General features: G+C 44.9%; 13 non-coding genes across 13 annotated transcripts; all 13 read right to left on the reverse strand.

The window, feature by feature from the left end:
• Positions 1-341: 341 nt before the first annotated feature.
• On the reverse strand, positions 342-532 carry LOC141188695 (U2 spliceosomal RNA). The gene has a single exon (XR_012262779.1). It is a non-coding gene; the product is annotated as a U2 spliceosomal RNA (small nuclear RNA).
• Positions 533-1,654: 1,122 nt separating this feature from the next.
• LOC141188696 (U2 spliceosomal RNA) lies at positions 1,655-1,845 on the reverse strand. Its single transcript, XR_012262780.1, has one exon. It is a non-coding gene; the product is annotated as a U2 spliceosomal RNA (small nuclear RNA).
• Positions 1,846-2,964: 1,119 nt separating this feature from the next.
• On the reverse strand, positions 2,965-3,155 carry LOC141188697 (U2 spliceosomal RNA). Its single transcript, XR_012262781.1, has one exon. It is a non-coding gene; the product is annotated as a U2 spliceosomal RNA (small nuclear RNA).
• A 1,124-nt stretch (positions 3,156-4,279) lies between these two features.
• On the reverse strand, positions 4,280-4,470 carry LOC141184175 (U2 spliceosomal RNA). Its single transcript, XR_012258955.1, has one exon. It is a non-coding gene; the product is annotated as a U2 spliceosomal RNA (small nuclear RNA).
• A 1,121-nt stretch (positions 4,471-5,591) lies between these two features.
• On the reverse strand, positions 5,592-5,782 carry LOC141184712 (U2 spliceosomal RNA). Its single transcript, XR_012259441.1, has one exon. It is a non-coding gene; the product is annotated as a U2 spliceosomal RNA (small nuclear RNA).
• Positions 5,783-6,900: 1,118 nt separating this feature from the next.
• LOC141189295 (U2 spliceosomal RNA) lies at positions 6,901-7,091 on the reverse strand. The gene has a single exon (XR_012263360.1). It is a non-coding gene; the product is annotated as a U2 spliceosomal RNA (small nuclear RNA).
• Positions 7,092-8,212: 1,121 nt separating this feature from the next.
• Positions 8,213-8,403, reverse strand: LOC141188698 (U2 spliceosomal RNA). The gene has a single exon (XR_012262782.1). It is a non-coding gene; the product is annotated as a U2 spliceosomal RNA (small nuclear RNA).
• A 1,122-nt stretch (positions 8,404-9,525) lies between these two features.
• LOC141188699 (U2 spliceosomal RNA) lies at positions 9,526-9,716 on the reverse strand. The gene has a single exon (XR_012262783.1). It is a non-coding gene; the product is annotated as a U2 spliceosomal RNA (small nuclear RNA).
• Positions 9,717-10,836: 1,120 nt separating this feature from the next.
• LOC141188700 (U2 spliceosomal RNA) lies at positions 10,837-11,027 on the reverse strand. Its single transcript, XR_012262784.1, has one exon. It is a non-coding gene; the product is annotated as a U2 spliceosomal RNA (small nuclear RNA).
• A 1,121-nt stretch (positions 11,028-12,148) lies between these two features.
• On the reverse strand, positions 12,149-12,339 carry LOC141188701 (U2 spliceosomal RNA). Its single transcript, XR_012262785.1, has one exon. It is a non-coding gene; the product is annotated as a U2 spliceosomal RNA (small nuclear RNA).
• A 1,120-nt stretch (positions 12,340-13,459) lies between these two features.
• On the reverse strand, positions 13,460-13,650 carry LOC141188703 (U2 spliceosomal RNA). Its single transcript, XR_012262787.1, has one exon. It is a non-coding gene; the product is annotated as a U2 spliceosomal RNA (small nuclear RNA).
• Positions 13,651-14,767: 1,117 nt separating this feature from the next.
• Positions 14,768-14,958, reverse strand: LOC141188704 (U2 spliceosomal RNA). The gene has a single exon (XR_012262788.1). It is a non-coding gene; the product is annotated as a U2 spliceosomal RNA (small nuclear RNA).
• Positions 14,959-16,077: 1,119 nt separating this feature from the next.
• Positions 16,078-16,268, reverse strand: LOC141188706 (U2 spliceosomal RNA). The gene has a single exon (XR_012262789.1). It is a non-coding gene; the product is annotated as a U2 spliceosomal RNA (small nuclear RNA).
• Between the last annotated feature and the right edge of the window lie 24 nt (positions 16,269-16,292).

Here is a 16,292-nt window from a genome sequence, read left to right on the forward strand (position 1 = left end):
AAAGGTCAATTATATTGTGCAGCTTATCTCACCACCTGTAGTTATTTAGGTGAAAGCTCCAAAATGCTTGCCTAATATGTCTGTTTATCCAAAAGGAAGTATAGAGGGAGAGCTAGATAGATAGCATTGCATTACATTACATTACATGGCAATGCAATGCACAGTTACTGAAGTTGAACCAAAATGAGCTTGTCATCTGGCTTCTGCAACTTTTAACATGAAAAATCCAATGAGGAGAAGAAAAGCAAAGCCAAAGAGTCCATCCCAAAATCCGACAAACAAGCAAAATGAACAAAAAGCATTGAATTCAATTCTTTCTGATTTTAGAAACTGCATTAAAGAAGGGGTGCACCGGTCCTGGAGATACTGCAATACCAGGTCAATGCGTGGAGTGGACAGAGCAAGCTCTTTTTCCATCTCCCTGTTCTAAAAATCCATTTAATATATGGTCCCCAGATAGGGGACGTATCAGATATTAAACTGATAAGAACAGATACTACACTTGATCTTAGCCAAAAGGCCGAGAAGCGATAACCAGAATTGGTTTCCGACTACGGTGCCACCCAAGGATTCTGAAAAGTCCATTTGTGGAGATGGCCACCTGGACTCCCGTTAAGAAGACATGCTGTCAACCTCTAGATCCCTCACATGCCTGCACTTTTCGGCTTGCTGCTGCTGCAATCCACACGTTTTAGATCTGCATAACTCCACCTCTTTTAGCACAGTACCCTCAACCCCCGGCTGTTCCCACCCGCCTCAACACCGTTGGAAGGGAGGAGAACCAATTAAGGCGGGGGGGGGGGGTGGAACGAGCAGCAGTCTACCCTTAGCAGGAGGGTTGCTGATTAATTACCTCTCCTGCTGCTGCTGCTGCTGGCTGTCCAGCAGCAGACTGAAGGTGGCTGCTGCTGTGCGCAGGTATATAAAGGCTCAGAGCCTATTATGACACGCGCAGCCAGCGTTCCATTGCCACATTCCGTCTACTGCAGGCGGGATACCTGGATGGCTGAATGTCACTGAGAAGCTCACAGAGACCGCCATAAGCAACAGTTTAAAAGAATGCCACAGACTAATCAACCAAACTTTTTGGGTTGGTTTCTCTTTTATAGTCTGCAGGCATTAAATGAAAGAAGTCAGTGTTCCAGCAGAGGGAGACAACGTTTCAGAAAAGGCATTGTAGCAAACCAAAAAAGAAATTTTAAGCGCAGCAGAGTAACCAGCTCACATACCTGTTAGCTCAGGTGAGTTTAAAAGGCTGCTGTTGATAACAAGGGCATTTGCTAAATAGATGGTGTGTGTGCAACAATATACTGAAAGGTCAATTATATTGTGCAGCTTATCTCACCACCTGTAGTTATTTAGGTGAAAGCTCCAAAATGCTTGCCTAATATGTCTGTTTATCCAAAAGGAAGTATAGAGGGAGAGCTAGATAGATAGCATTGCATTACATTACATTACATGGCAATGCAATGCACAGTTGCTGAAGTTGAACCAAAATGAGCTTGTCATCTGGCTTCTGCAACTTTTAACATGAAAAATCCAATGAGGAGAAGAAAAGCAAAGCCAAAGAGTCCATCCCAAAATCCGACAAACAAGCAAAATGAACAAAAAGCATTGAATTCAATTCTTTCTGATTTTAGAAACTGCATTAAAGAAGGGGTGCACCGGTCCTGGAGATACTGCAATACCAGGTCAATGCGTGGAGTGGACAGAGCAAGCTCTTTTTCCATCTCCCTGTTCTAAAAATCCATTTAATATATGGTCCCCAGATAGGGGACGTATCAGATATTAAACTGATAAGAACAGATACTACACTTGATCTTAGCCAAAAGGCCGAGAAGCGATAACCAGAATTGGTTTCCGACTACGGTGCCACCCAAGGATTCTGAAAAGTCCATTTGTGGAGATGGCCACCTGGACTCCCGTTAAGAAGACATGCTGTCAACCTCTAGATCCCTCACATGCCTGCACTTTTCGGCTTGCTGCTGCTGCAATCCAAGCGTTTTAGATCTGCATAACTCCACCTCTTTTAGCACAGTACCCTCAACCCCCGGCTGTTCCCACCCGCCTCAACACCGTTGGAAGGGAGGAGAACCAATTAAGGCGGGGGGGGGTGGAACGAGCAGCTGTCTACCCTTAGCAGGAGGGTTGCTGATTAATTACCTCTCCTGCTGCTGCTGCTGCTGGCTGTCCAGCAGCAGACTGAAGGTGGCTGCTGCTGTGCGCAGGTATATAAAGGCTCAGAGCCTATTATGACACGCGCAGCCAGCGTTCCATTGTCACATTCCGTCTACTGCAGGCGGGATACCTGGATGGCTGAATGTCACTGAGAAGCTCACAGAGACCGCCATAAGCAACAGTTTAAAAGAATGCCACAGACTAATCAACCAAACTTTTTGGGTTGGTTTCTCTTTTATAGTCTGCAGGCATTAAATGAAAGAAGTCAGTGTTCCAGCAGAGGGAGACAACGTTTCAGAAAAGGCATTGTAGCAAACCAAAAAAGAAATTTTAAGCGCAGCAGAGTAACCAGCTCACATACCTGTTAGCTCAGGTGAGTTTAAAAGGCTGCTGTTGATAACAAGGGCATTTGCTAAATAGATGGTGTGTGTGCAACAATATACTGAAAGGTCAATTATATTGTGCAGCTTATCTCACCACCTGTAGTTATTTAGGTGAAAGCTCCAAAATGCTTGCCTAATATGTCTGTTTATCCAAAAGGAAGTATAGAGGGAGAGCTAGATAGATAGCATTGCATTACATTACATTACATGGCAATGCAATGCACAGTTGCTGAAGTTGAACCAAAATGAGCTTGTCATCTGGCTTCTGCAACTTTTAACATGAAAAATCCAATGAGGAGAAGAAAAGCAAAGCCAAAGAGTCCATCCCAAAATCCGACAAACAAGCAAAATGAACAAAAAGCATTGAATTCAATTCTTTCTGATTTTAGAAACTGCATTAAAGAAGGGGTGCACCGGTCCTGGAGATACTGCAATACCAGGTCAATGCGTGGAGTGGACAGAGCAAGCTCTTTTTCCATCTCCCTGTTCTAAAAATCCATTTAATATATGGTCCCCAGATAGGGGACGTATCAGATATTAAACTGATAAGAACAGATACTACACTTGATCTTAGCCAAAAGGCCGAGAAGCGATAACCAGAATTGGTTTCCGACTACGGTGCCACCCAAGGATTCTGAAAAGTCCATTTGTGGAGATGGCCACCTGGACTCCCGTTAAGAAGACATGCTGTCAACCTCTAGATCCCTCACATGCCTGCACTTTTCGGCTTGCTGCTGCTGCAATCCACGCGTTTTAGATCTGCATAACTCCACCTCTTTTAGCACAGTACCCTCAACCCCCGGCTGTTCCCACCCGCCTCAACACCGTTGGAAGGGAGGAGAACCAATTAAGGCGGGGGGGGGGGGGGTGGAACGAGCAGCTGTCTACCCTTAGCAGGAGGGTTGCTGATTAATTACCTCTCCTGCTGCTGCTGCTGCTGGCTGTCCAGCAGCAGACTGAAGGTGGCTGCTGCTGTGCGCAGGTATATAAAGGCTCAGAGCCTATTATGACACGCGCAGCCAGCGTTCCATTGCCACATTCCGTCTACTGCAGGCGGGATACCTGGATGGCTGAATGTCACTGAGAAGCTCACAGAGACCGCCATAAGCAACAGTTTAAAAGAATGCCACAGACTAATCAACCAAACTTTTTGGGTTGGTTTCTCTTTTATAGTCTGCAGGCATTAAATGAAAGAAGTCAGTGTTCCAGCAGAGGGAGACAACGTTTCAGAAAAGGCATTGTAGCAAACCAAAAAAGAAATTTTAAGCGCAGCAGAGTAACCAGCTCACATACCTGTTAGCTCAGGTGAGTTTAAAAGGCTGCTGTTGATAACAAGGGCATTTGCTAAATAGATGGTGTGTGTGCAACAATATACTGAAAGGTCAATTATATTGTGCAGCTTATCTCACCACCTGTAGTTATTTAGGTGAAAGCTCCAAAATGCTTGCCTAATATGTCTGTTTATCCAAAAGGAAGTATAGAGGGAGAGCTAGATAGATAGCATTGCATTACATTACATTACATGGCAATGCAATGCACAGTTGCTGAAGTTGAACCAAAATGAGCTTGTCATCTGGCTTCTGCAACTTTTAACATGAAAAATCCAATGAGGAGAAGAAAAGCAAAGCCAAAGAGTCCATCCCAAAATCCGACAAACAAGCAAAATGAACAAAAAGCATTGAATTCAATTCTTTCTGATTTTAGAAACTGCATTAAAGAAGGGGTGCACCGGTCCTGGAGATACTGCAATACCAGGTCAATGCGTGGAGTGGACAGAGCAAGCTCTTTTTCCATCTCCCTGTTCTAAAAATCCATTTAATATATGGTCCCCAGATAGGGGACGTATCAGATATTAAACTGATAAGAACAGATACTACACTTGATCTTAGCCAAAAGGCTGAGAAGCGATAACCAGAATTGGTTTCCGACTACGGTGCCACCCAAGGATTCTGAAAAGTCCATTTGTGGAGATGGCCACCTGGACTCCCGTTAAGAAGACATGCTGTCAACCTCTAGATCCCTCACATGCCTGCACTTTTCGGCTTGCTGCTGCTGCAATCCACGCGTTTTAGATCTGCATAACTCCACCTCTTTTAGCACAGTACCCTCAACCCCCGGCTGTTCCCACCCGCCTCAACACCGTTGGAAGGGAGGAGAACCAATTAAGGCGGGGGGGGGGGTGGAACGAGCAGCTGTCTACCCTTAGCAGGAGGGTTGCTGATTAATTACCTCTCCTGCTGCTGCTGCTGCTGGCTGTCCAGCAGCAGACTGAAGGTGGCTGCTGCTGTGCGCAGGTATATAAAGGCTCAGAGCCTATTATGACACGCGCAGCCAGCGTTCCATTGCCACATTCCGTCTACTGCAGGCGGGATACCTGGATGGCTGAATGTCACTGAGAAGCTCACAGAGACCGCCATAAGCAACAGTTTAAAAGAATGCCACAGACTAATCAACCAAACTTTTTGGGTTGGTTTCTCTTTTATAGTCTGCAGGCATTAAATGAAAGAAGTCAGTGTTCCAGCAGAGGGAGACAACGTTTCAGAAAAGGCATTGTAGCAAACCAAAAAAGAAATTTTAAGCGCAGCAGAGTAACCAGCTCACATACCTGTTAGCTCAGGTGAGTTTAAAAGGCTGCTGTTGATAACAAGGGCATTTGCTAAATAGATGGTGTGTGTGCAACAATATACTGAAAGGTCAATTATATTGTGCAGCTTATCTCACCACCTGTAGTTATTTAGGTGAAAGCTCCAAAATGCTTGCCTAATATGTCTGTTTATCCAAAAGGAAGTATAGAGGGAGAGCTAGATAGATAGCATTGCATTACATTACATTACATGGCAATGCAATGCACAGTTGCTGAAGTTGAACCAAAATGAGCTTGTCATCTGGCTTCTGCAACTTTTAACATGAAAAATCCAATGAGGAGAAGAAAAGCAAAGCCAAAGAGTCCATCCCAAAATCCGACAAACAAGCAAAATGAACAAAAAGCATTGAATTCAATTCTTTCTGATTTTAGAAACTGCATTAAAGAAGGGGTGCACAGGTCCTGGAGATACTGCAATACCAGGTCAATGCGTGGAGTGGACAGAGCAAGCTCTTTTTCCATCTCCCTGTTCTAAAAATCCATTTAATATATGGTCCCCAGATAGGGGACGTATCAGATATTAAACTGATAAGAACAGATACTACACTTGATCTTAGCCAAAAGGCAGAGAAGCGATAACCAGAATTGGTTTCCGACTACGGTGCCACCCAAGGATTCTGAAAAGTCCATTTGTGGAGATGGCCACCTGGACTCCCGTTAAGAAGACATGCTGTCAACCTCTAGATCCCTCACATGCCTGCACTTTTCGGCTTGCTGCTGCTGCAATCCACGCGTTTTAGATCTGCATAACTCCACCTCTTTTAGCACAGTACCCTCAACCCCCGGCTGTTCCCACCCGCCTCAACACCGTTGGAAGGGAAGAGAACCAATTAATGCGGGGGGGGTGGAACGAGCAGCTGTCTACCCTTAGCAGGAGGGTTGCTGATTAATTACCTCTCCTGCTGCTGCTGCTGCTGGCTGTCCAGCAGCAGACTGAAGGTGGCTGCTGCTGTGCGCAGGTATATAAAGGCTCAGAGCCTATTATGACACGCGCAGCCAGCGTTCCATTGCCACATTCCGTCTACTGCAGGCGGGATACCTGGATGGCTGAATGTCACTGAGAAGCTCACAGAGACCGCCATAAGCAACAGTTTAAAAGAATGCCACAGACTAATCAACCAAACTTTTTGGGTTGGTTTCTCTTTTATAGTCTGCAGGCATTAAATGAAACAAGTCAGTGTTCCAGCAGAGGGAGACAACATTTCAGAAAAGGCATTGTAGCAAACCAAAAAAGAAATTTTAAGCGCAGCAGAGTAACCAGCTCACATACCTGTTAGCTCAGGTGAGTTTAAAAGGCTGCTGTTGATAACAAGGGCATTTGCTAAATAGATGGTGTGTGTGCAACAATATACTGAAAGGTCAATTATATTGTGCAGCTTATCTCACCACCTGTAGTTATTTAGGTGAAAGCTCCAAAATGCTTGCCTAATATGTCTGTTTATCCAAAAGGAAGTATAGAGGGAGAGCTAGATAGATAGCATTGCATTACATTACATTACATGGCAATGCAATGCACAGTTGCTGAAGTTGAACCAAAATGAGCTTGTCATCTGGCTTCTGCAACTTTTAACATGAAAAATCCAATGAGGAGAAGAAAAGCAAAGCCAAAGAGTCCATCCCAAAATCCGACAAACAAGCAAAATGAACAAAAAGCATTGAATTCAATTCTTTCTGATTTTAGAAACTGCATTAAAGAAGGGGTGCACCGATCCTGGAGATACTGCAATACCAGGTCAATGCGTGGAGTGGACAGAGCAAGCTCTTTTTCCATCTCCCTGTTCTAAAAATCCATTTAATATATGGTCCCCAGATAGGGGACGTATCAGATATTAAACTGATAAGAACAGATACTACACTTGATCTTAGCCAAAAGGCCGAGAAGCGATAACCAGAATTGGTTTCCGACTACGGTGCCACCCAAGGATTCTGAAAAGTCCATTTGTGGAGATGGCCACCTGGACTCCCGTTAAGAAGACATGCTGTCAACCTCTAGATCCCTCACATGCCTGCACTTTTCGGCTTGCTGCTGCTGCAATCCACGCGTTTTAGATCTGCATAACTCCACCTCTTTTAGCACAGTACCCTCAACCCCCGGCTGTTCCCACCCGCCTCAACACCGTTGGAAGGGAGGAGAACCAATTAAGGCGGGGGGGGGGGTGGAACGAGCAGCTGTCTACCCTTAGCAGGAGGGTTGCTGATTAATTACCTCTCCTGCTGCTGCTGCTGCTGGCTGTCCAGCAGCAGACTGAAGGTGGCTGCTGCTGTGCGCAGGTATATAAAGGCTCAGAGCCTATTATGACACGCGCAGCCAGCGTTCCATTGCCACATTCCGTCTACTGCAGGCGGGATACCTGGATGGCTGAATGTCACTGAGAAGCTCACAGAGACCGCCATAAGCAACAGTTTAAAAGAATGCCACAGACTAATCAACCAAACTTTTTGGGTTGGTTTCTCTTTTATAGTCTGCAGGCATTAAATGAAAGAAGTCAGTGTTCCAGCAGAGGGAGACAACGTTTCAGAAAAGGCATTGTAGCAAACCAAAAAAGAAATTTTAAGCGCAGCAGAGTAACCAGCTCACATACCTGTTAGCTCAGGTGAGTTTAAAAGGCTGCTGTTGATAACAAGGGCATTTGCTAAATAGATGGTGTGTGTGCAACAATATACTGAAAGGTCAATTATATTGTGCAGCTTATCTCACCACCTGTAGTTATTTAGGTGAAAGCTCCAAAATGCTTGCCTAATATGTCTGTTTATCCAAAAGGAAGTATAGAGGGAGAGCTAGATAGATAGCATTGCATTACATTACATTACATGGCAATGCAATGCACAGTTGCTGAAGTTGAACCAAAATGAGCTTGTCATCTGGCTTCTGCAACTTTTAACATGAAAAATCCAATGAGGAGAAGAAAAGCAAAGCCAAAGAGTCCATCCCAAAATCCGACAAACAAGCAAAATGAACAAAAAGCATTGAATTCAATTCTTTCTGATTTTAGAAACTGCATTAAAGAAGGGGTGCACCGGTCCTGGAGATACTGCAATACCAGGTCAATGCGTGGAGTGGACAGAGCAAGCTCTTTTTCCATCTCCCTGTTCTAAAAATCCATTTAATATATGGTCCCCAGATAGGGGACGTATCAGATATTAAACTGATAAGAACAGATACTACACTTGATCTTAGCCAAAAGGCCGAGAAGCGATAACCAGAATTGCTTTCCGACTACGGTGCCACCCAAGGATTCTGAAAAGTTCATTTGTGGAGATGGCCACCTGGACTCCCGTTAAGAAGACATGCTGTCAACCTCTAGATCCCTCACATGCCTGCACTTTTCGGCTTGCTGCTGCTGCAATCCACGCGTTTTAGATCTGCATAACTCCACCTCTTTTAGCACAGTACCCTCAACCCCCGGCTGTTCCCACCCGCCTCAACACCGTTGGAAGGGAGGAGAACCAATTAAGGCGGGGGGGGGGGGTGGAACGAGCAGCTGTCTACCCTTAGCAGGAGGGTTGCTGATTAATTACCTCTCCTGCTGCTGCTGCTGCTGGCTGTCCAGCAGCAGACTGAAGGTGGCTGCTGCTGTGCGCAGGTATATAAAGGCTCAGAGCCTATTATGACACGCGCAGCCAGCGTTCCATTGCCACATTCCGTCTACTGCAGGCGGGATACCTGGATGGCTGAATGTCACTGAGAAGCTCACAGAGACCGCCATAAGCAACAGTTTAAAAGAATGCCACAGACTAATCAACCAAACTTTTTGGGTTGGTTTCTCTTTTATAGTCTGCAGGCATTAAATGAAAGAAGTCAGTGTTCCAGCAGAGGGAGACAACGTTTCAGAAAAGGCATTGTAGCAAACCAAAAAAGAAATTTTAAGCGCAGCAGAGTAACCAGCTCACATACCTGTTAGCTCAGGTGAGTTTAAAAGGCTGCTGTTGATAACAAGGGCATTTGCTAAATAGATGGTGTGTGTGCAACAATATACTGAAAGGTCAATTATATTGTGCAGCTTATCTCACCACCTGTAGTTATTTAGGTGAAAGCTCCAAAATGCTTGCCTAATATGTCTGTTTATCCAAAAGGAAGTATAGAGGGAGAGCTAGATAGATAGCATTGCATTACATTACATTACATGGCAATGCAATGCACAGTTGCTGAAGTTGAACCAAAATGAGCTTGTCATCTGGCTTCTGCAACTTTTAACATGAAAAATCCAATGAGGAGAAGAAAAGCAAAGCCAAAGAGTCCATCCCAAAATCCGACAAACAAGCAAAATGAACAAAAAGCATTGAATTCAATTCTTTCTAGTTTTAGAAACTGCATTAAAGAAGGGGTGCACCGGTCCTGGAGATACTGCAATACCAGGTCAATGCGTGGAGTGGACAGAGCAAGCTCTTTTTCCATCTCCCTGTTCTAAAAATCCATTTAATATATGGTCCCCAGATAGGGGACGTATCAGATATTAAACTGATAAGAACAGATACTACACTTGATCTTAGCCAAAAGGCCGAGAAGCGATAACCAGAATTGGTTTCCGACTACGGTGCCACCCAAGGATTCTGAAAAGTCCTTTTGTGGAGATGGCCACCTGGACTCCCGTTAAGAAGACATGCTGTCAACCTCTAGATCCCTCACATGCCTGCACTTTTCGGCTTGCTGCTGCTGCAATCCACGCGTTTTAGATCTGCATAACTCCACCTCTTTTAGCACAGTACCCTCAACCCCCGGCTGTTCCCACCCGCCTCAACACCGTTGGAAGGGAGGAGAACCAATTAAGGCGGGGGGGGGGTGGAACGAGCAGCTGTCTACCCTTAGCAGGAGGGTTGCTGATTAATTACCTCTCCTGCTGCTGCTGCTGCTGGCTGTCCAGCAGCAGACTGAAGGTGGCTGCTGCTGTGCGCAGGTATATAAAGGCTCAGAGCCTATTATGACACGCGCAGCCAGCGTTCCATTGCCACATTCCGTCTACTGCAGGCGGGATACCTGGATGGCTGAATGTCACTGAGAAACTCACAGAGACCGCCATAAGCAACAGTTTAAAAGAATGCCACAGACTAATCAACCAAACTTTTTGGGTTGGTTTCTCTTTTATAGTCTGCAGGCATTAAATGAAAGAAGTCAGTGTTCCAGCAGAGGGAGACAACGTTTCAGAAAAGGCATTGTAGCAAACCAAAAAAGAAATTTTAAGCGCAGCAGAGTAACCAGCTCACATACCTGTTAGCTCAGGTGAGTTTAAAAGGCTGCTGTTGATAACAAGGGCATTTGCTAAATAGATGGTGTGTGTGCAACAATATACTGAAAGGTCAATTATATTGTGCAGCTTATCTCACCACCTGTAGTTATTTAGGTGAAAGCTCCAAAATGCTTGCCTAATATGTCTGTTTATCCAAAAGGAAGTATAGAGGGAGAGCTAGATAGATAGCATTGCATTACATTACATTACATGGCAATGCAATGCACAGTTGCTGAAGTTGAACCAAAATGAGCTTGTCATCTGGCTTCTGCAACTTTTAACATGAAAAATCCAATGAGGAGAAGAAAAGCAAAGCCAAAGAGTCCATCCCAAAATCCGACAAACAAGCAAAATGAACAAAAAGCATTGAATTCAATTCTTTCTAGTTTTAGAAACTGCATTAAAGAAGGGGTGCACCGGTCCTGGAGATACTGCAATACCAGGTCAATGCGTGGAGTGGACAGAGCAAGCTCTTTTTCCATCTCCCTGTTCTAAAAATCCATTTAATATATGGTCCCCAGATAGGGGACGTATCAGATATTAAACTGATAAGAACAGATACTACACTTGATCTTAGCCAAAAGGCCGAGAAGCGATAACCAGAATTGGTTTCCGACTACGGTGCCGCCCAAGGATTCTGAAAAGTCCTTTTGTGGAGATGGCCACCTGGACTCCCGTTAAGAAGACATGCTGTCAACCTCTAGATCCCTCACATGCCTGCACTTTTCGGCTTGCTGCTGCTGCAATCCACGCGTTTTAGATCTGCATAACTCCACCTCTTTTAGCACAGTACCCTCAACCCCCGGCTGTTCCCACCCGCCTCAACACCGTTGGAAGGGAGGAGAACCAATTAAGGCGGGGGGGGGGGTGGAACGAGCAGCTGTCTACCCTTAGCAGGAGGGTTGCTGATTAATTACCTCTCCTGCTGCTGCTGCTGCTGGCTGTCCAGCAGCAGACTGAAGGTGGCTGCTGCTGTGCGCAGGTATATAAAGGCTCAGAGCCTATTATGACACGCGCAGCCAGCGTTCCATTGCCACATTCCGTCTACTGCAGGCGGGATACCTGGATGGCTGAATGTCACTGAGAAGCTCACAGAGACCGCCATAAGCAACAGTTTAAAAGAATGCCACAGACTAATCAACCAAACTTTTTGGGTTGGTTTCTCTTTTATAGTCTGCAGGCATTAAATGAAAGAAGTCAGTGTTCCAGCAGAGGGAGACAACGTTTCAGAAAAGGCATTGTAGCAAACCAAAAAAGAAATTTTAAGCGCAGCAGAGTAACCAGCTCACATACCTGTTAGCTCAGGTGAGTTTAAAAGGCTGCTGTTGATAACAAGGGCATTTGCTAAATAGATGGTGTGTGTGCAACAATATACTGAAAGGTCAATTATATTGTGCAGCTTATCTCACCACCTGTAGTTATTTAGGTGAAAGCTCCAAAATGCTTGCCTAATATGTCTGTTTATCCAAAAGGAAGTATAGAGGGAGAGCTAGATAGATAGCATTGCATTACATTACATTACATGGCAATGCAATGCACAGTTGCTGAAGTTGAACCAAAATGAGCTTGTCATCTGGCTTCTGCAACTTTTAACATGAAAAATCCAATGAGGAGAAGAAAAGCAAAGCCAAAGAGTCCATCCCAAAATCCGACAAACAAGCAAAATGAACAAAAAGCATTGAATTCAATTCTTTCTGATTTTAGAAACTGCATTAAAGAAGGGGTGCACCGGTCCTGGAGATACTGCAATACCAGGTCAATGCGTGGAGTGGACAGAGCAAGCTCTTTTTCCATCTCCCTGTTCTAAAAATCCATTTAATATATGGTCCCCAGATAGGGGACGTATCAGATATTAAACTGATAAGAACAGATACTACACTTGATCTTAGCCAAAAGGCCGAGAAGCGATAACCAGAATTGGATTCCGACTACTGTGCCACCCAAGGATTCTGAAAAGTCCATTTGTGGAGATGGCCACCTGGACTCCCGTTAAGAAGACATGCTGTCAACCTCTAGATCCCTCACATGCCTGCACTTTTCGGCTTGCTGCTGCTGCTATCCACGCGTTTTAGATCTGCATAACTCCACCTCTTTTAGCACAGTACCCTCAACCCCCGGCTGTTCCCACCCGCCTCAACACCGTTGGAAGGGAGGAGAACCAATTAAGGCGGGGGGGGGGTGGAACGAGCAGCTGTCTACCCTTAGCAGGAGGGTTGCTGATTAATTACCTCTCCTGCTGCTGCTGCTGCTGGCTGTCCAGCAGCAGACTGAAGGTGGCTGCTGCTGTGCGCAGGTATATAAAGGCTCAGAGCCTATTATGACACGCGCAGCCAGCGTTCCATTGCCACATTCCGTCTACTGCAGGCGGGATACCTGGATGGCTGAATGTCACTGAGAAGCTCACAGAGACCGCCATAAGCAACAGTTTAAAAGAATGCCACAGACTAATCAACCAAACTTTTTGGGTTGGTTTCTCTTTTATAGTCTGCAGGCATTAAATGAAAGAAGTCAGTGTTCCAGAAGAGGGAGACAACGTTTCAGAAAAGGCATTGTAGCAAACCAAAAAAGAAATTTTAAGCGCAGCAGAGTAACCAGCTCACATACCTGTTAGCTCAGGTGAGTTTAAAAGGCTGCTGTTGATAACAAGGGCATTTGCTAAATAGATGGTGTGTGTGCAACAATATACTGAAAGGTCAATTATATTGTGCAGCTTATCTCACCACCTGTAGTTATTTAGGTGAAAGCTCCAAAATGCTTGCCTAATATGTCTGTTTATCCAAAAGGAAGTATAGAGGGAGAGCTAGATAGATAGCATTGCATTACATTACATTACATGGCAATGCAATGCACAGTTGCTGAAGTTGAACCAAAATGAGCTTGTCATCTGGCTTCTGCAACTTTTAACATGAAAAATCCAATGAGGAGAAGAAAAGCAAAGCCAAAGAGTCCATCCCAAAATCCGACAAACAAGCAAAATGAACAAAAAGCATTGAATTCAATTCTTTCTGATTTTAGAAACTGCATTAAAGAAGGGGTGCACCGGTCCTGGAGATACTGCAATACCAGGTCAATGCGTGGAGTGGACAGAGCAAGCTCTTTTTCCATCTCCCTGTTCTAAAAATCCATTTAATATATGGTCCCCAGATAGGGGACGTATCAGATATTAAACTGATAAGAACAGATACTACACTTGATCTTAGCCAAAAGGCCGAGAAGCGATAACCAGAATTGGTTTCCGACTACGGTGCCACCCAAGGATTCTGAAAAGTCCATTTGTGGAGATGGCCACCTGGACTCCCGTTAAGAAGACATGCTGTCAACCTCTAGATCCCTCACATGCCTGCACTTTTCGGCTTGCTGCTGCTGCAATCCACGCGTTTTAGATCTGCATAACTCCACCTCTTTTAGCACAGTACCCTCAACCCCCGGCTGTTCCCACCCGCCTCAACACCGTTGGAAGGGAGGAGAACCAATTAAGGCGGGGGGGGGGGGTGGAACGAGCAGCTGTCTACCCTTAGCAGGAGGGTTGCTGATTAATTACCTCTCCTGCTGCTGCTGCTGCTGGCTGTCCAGCAGCAGACTGAAGGTGGCTGCTGCTGTGCGCAGGTATATAAAGGCTCAGAGCCTATTATGACACGCGCAGCCAGCGTTCCATTGCCACATTCCGTCTACTGCAGGCGGGATACCTGGATGGCTGAATGTCACTGAGAAGCTCACAGAGACCGCCATAAGCAACAGTTTAAAAGAATGCCACAGACTAATCAACCAAACTTTTTGGGTTGGTTTCTCTTTTATAGTCTGCAGGCATTAAATGAAAGAAGTCAGTGTTCCAGCAGAGGGAGACAACGTTTCAGAAAAGGCATTGTAGCAAACCAAAAAAGAAATTTTAAGCGCAGCAGAGTAACCAGCTCACATACCTGTTAGCTCAGGTGAGTTTAAAAGGCTGCTGTTGATAACAAGGGCATTTGCTAAATAGATGGTGTGTGTGCAACAATATACTTAAAGGTCAATTATATTGTGCAGCTTATCTCACCACCTGTAGTTATTTAGGTGAAAGCTCCAAAATGCTTGCCTAATATGTCTGTTTATCCAAAAGGAAGTATAGAGGGAGAGCTAGATAGATAGCATTGCATTACATTACATGGCAATGCAATGCACAGTTGCTGAAGTTGAACCAAAATGAGCTTGTCATCTGGCTTCTGCAACTTTTAACATGAAAAATCCAATGAGGAGAAGAAAAGCAAAGCCAAAGAGTCCATCCCAAAATCCGACAAACAAGCAAAATGAACAAAAAGCATTGAATTCAATTCTTTCTGATTTTAGAAACTGCATTAAAGAAGGGGTGCACCGGTCCTGGAGATACTGCAATACCAGGTCAATGCGTGGAGTGGACAGAGCAAGCTCTTTTTCCATCTCCCTGTTCTAAAAATCCATTTAATATATGGTCCCCAGATAGGGGACGTATCAGATATTAAACTGATAAGAACAGATACTACACTTGATCTTAGCCAAAAGGCCGAGAAGCGATAACCAGAATTGGTTTCCGACTACGGTGCCACCCAAGGATTCTGAAAAGTCCATTTGTGGAGATGGCCACCTGGACTCCCGTTAAGAAGACATGCTGTCAGCCTCTAGATCCCTCACATGCCTGCACTTTTCGGCTTGCTGCTGCTGCAATCCACGCGTTTTAGATCTGCATAACTCCACCTCTTTTAGCACAGTACCCTCAACCCCCGGCTGTTCCCACCCGCCTCAACACCGTTGGAAGGGAGGAGAACCAATTAAGGCTGGGGGGGGTGGAACGAGCAGCAGTCTACCCTTAGCAGGAGGGTTGCTGATTAATTACCTCTCCTGCTGCTGCTGCTGCTGGCTGTCCAGCAGCAGACTGAAGGTGGCTGCTGCTGTGCGCAGGTATATAAAGGCTCAGAGCCTATTATGACACGCGCAGCCAGCGTTCTATTGCCACATTCCGTCTACTGCAGGCGGGATACCTGGATGGCTGAATGTCACTGAGAAGCTCACAGAGACCGCCATAAGCAACAGTTTAAAAGAATGCCACAGACTAATCAACCAAACTTTTTGGGTTGGTTTCTCTTTTATAGTCTGCAGGCATTAAATGAAAGAAGTCAGTGTTCCAGCAGAGGGAGACAACGTTTCAGAAAAGGCATTGTAGCAAACCAAAAAAGAAATTTTAAGCGCAGCAGAGTAACCAGCTCACATACCTGTTAGCTCAGGTGAGTTTAAAAGGCTGCTGTTGATAACAAGGGCATTTGCTAAATAGATGGTGTGTGTGCAACAATATACTGAAAGGTCAATTATATTGTGCAGCTTATCTCACCACCTGTAGTTATTTAGGTGAAAGCTCCAAAATGCTTGCCTAATATGTCTGTTTATCCAAAAGGAAGTATAGAGGGAGAGCTAGATAGATAGCATTGCATTACATTACATTACATGGCAATGCAATGCACAGTTGCTGAAGTTGAACCAAAATGAGCTTGTCATCTGGCTTCTGCAACTTTTAACATGAAAAATCCAATGAGGAGAAGAAAAGCAAAGCCAAAGAGTCCATCCCAAAATCCGACAAACAAGCAAAATGAACAAAAAGCATTGAATTCAATTCTTTCTGATTTTAGAAACTGCATTAAAGAAGGGGTGCACCGGTCCTGGAGATACTGCAATACCAGGTCAATGCGTGGAGTGGACAGAGCAAGCTCTTTTTCCATCTCCCTGTTCTAAAAATCCATTTAATATATGGTCCCCAGATAGGGGACGTATCAGATATTAAACTGATAAGAACAGATACTACACTTGATCTTAGCCAAAAGGCCGAGAAGCGATAACCAGAATTGGTTTCCGACTACG

Source organism: Phyllobates terribilis, unplaced genomic scaffold (genome assembly GCF_046119375.1).
Source record: "Phyllobates terribilis strain yellow unplaced genomic scaffold, ASM4611937v1 Scaffold_40__1_contigs__length_11209783, whole genome shotgun sequence".
NCBI lineage: Eukaryota > Metazoa > Chordata > Amphibia > Anura > Dendrobatidae > Phyllobates > Phyllobates terribilis.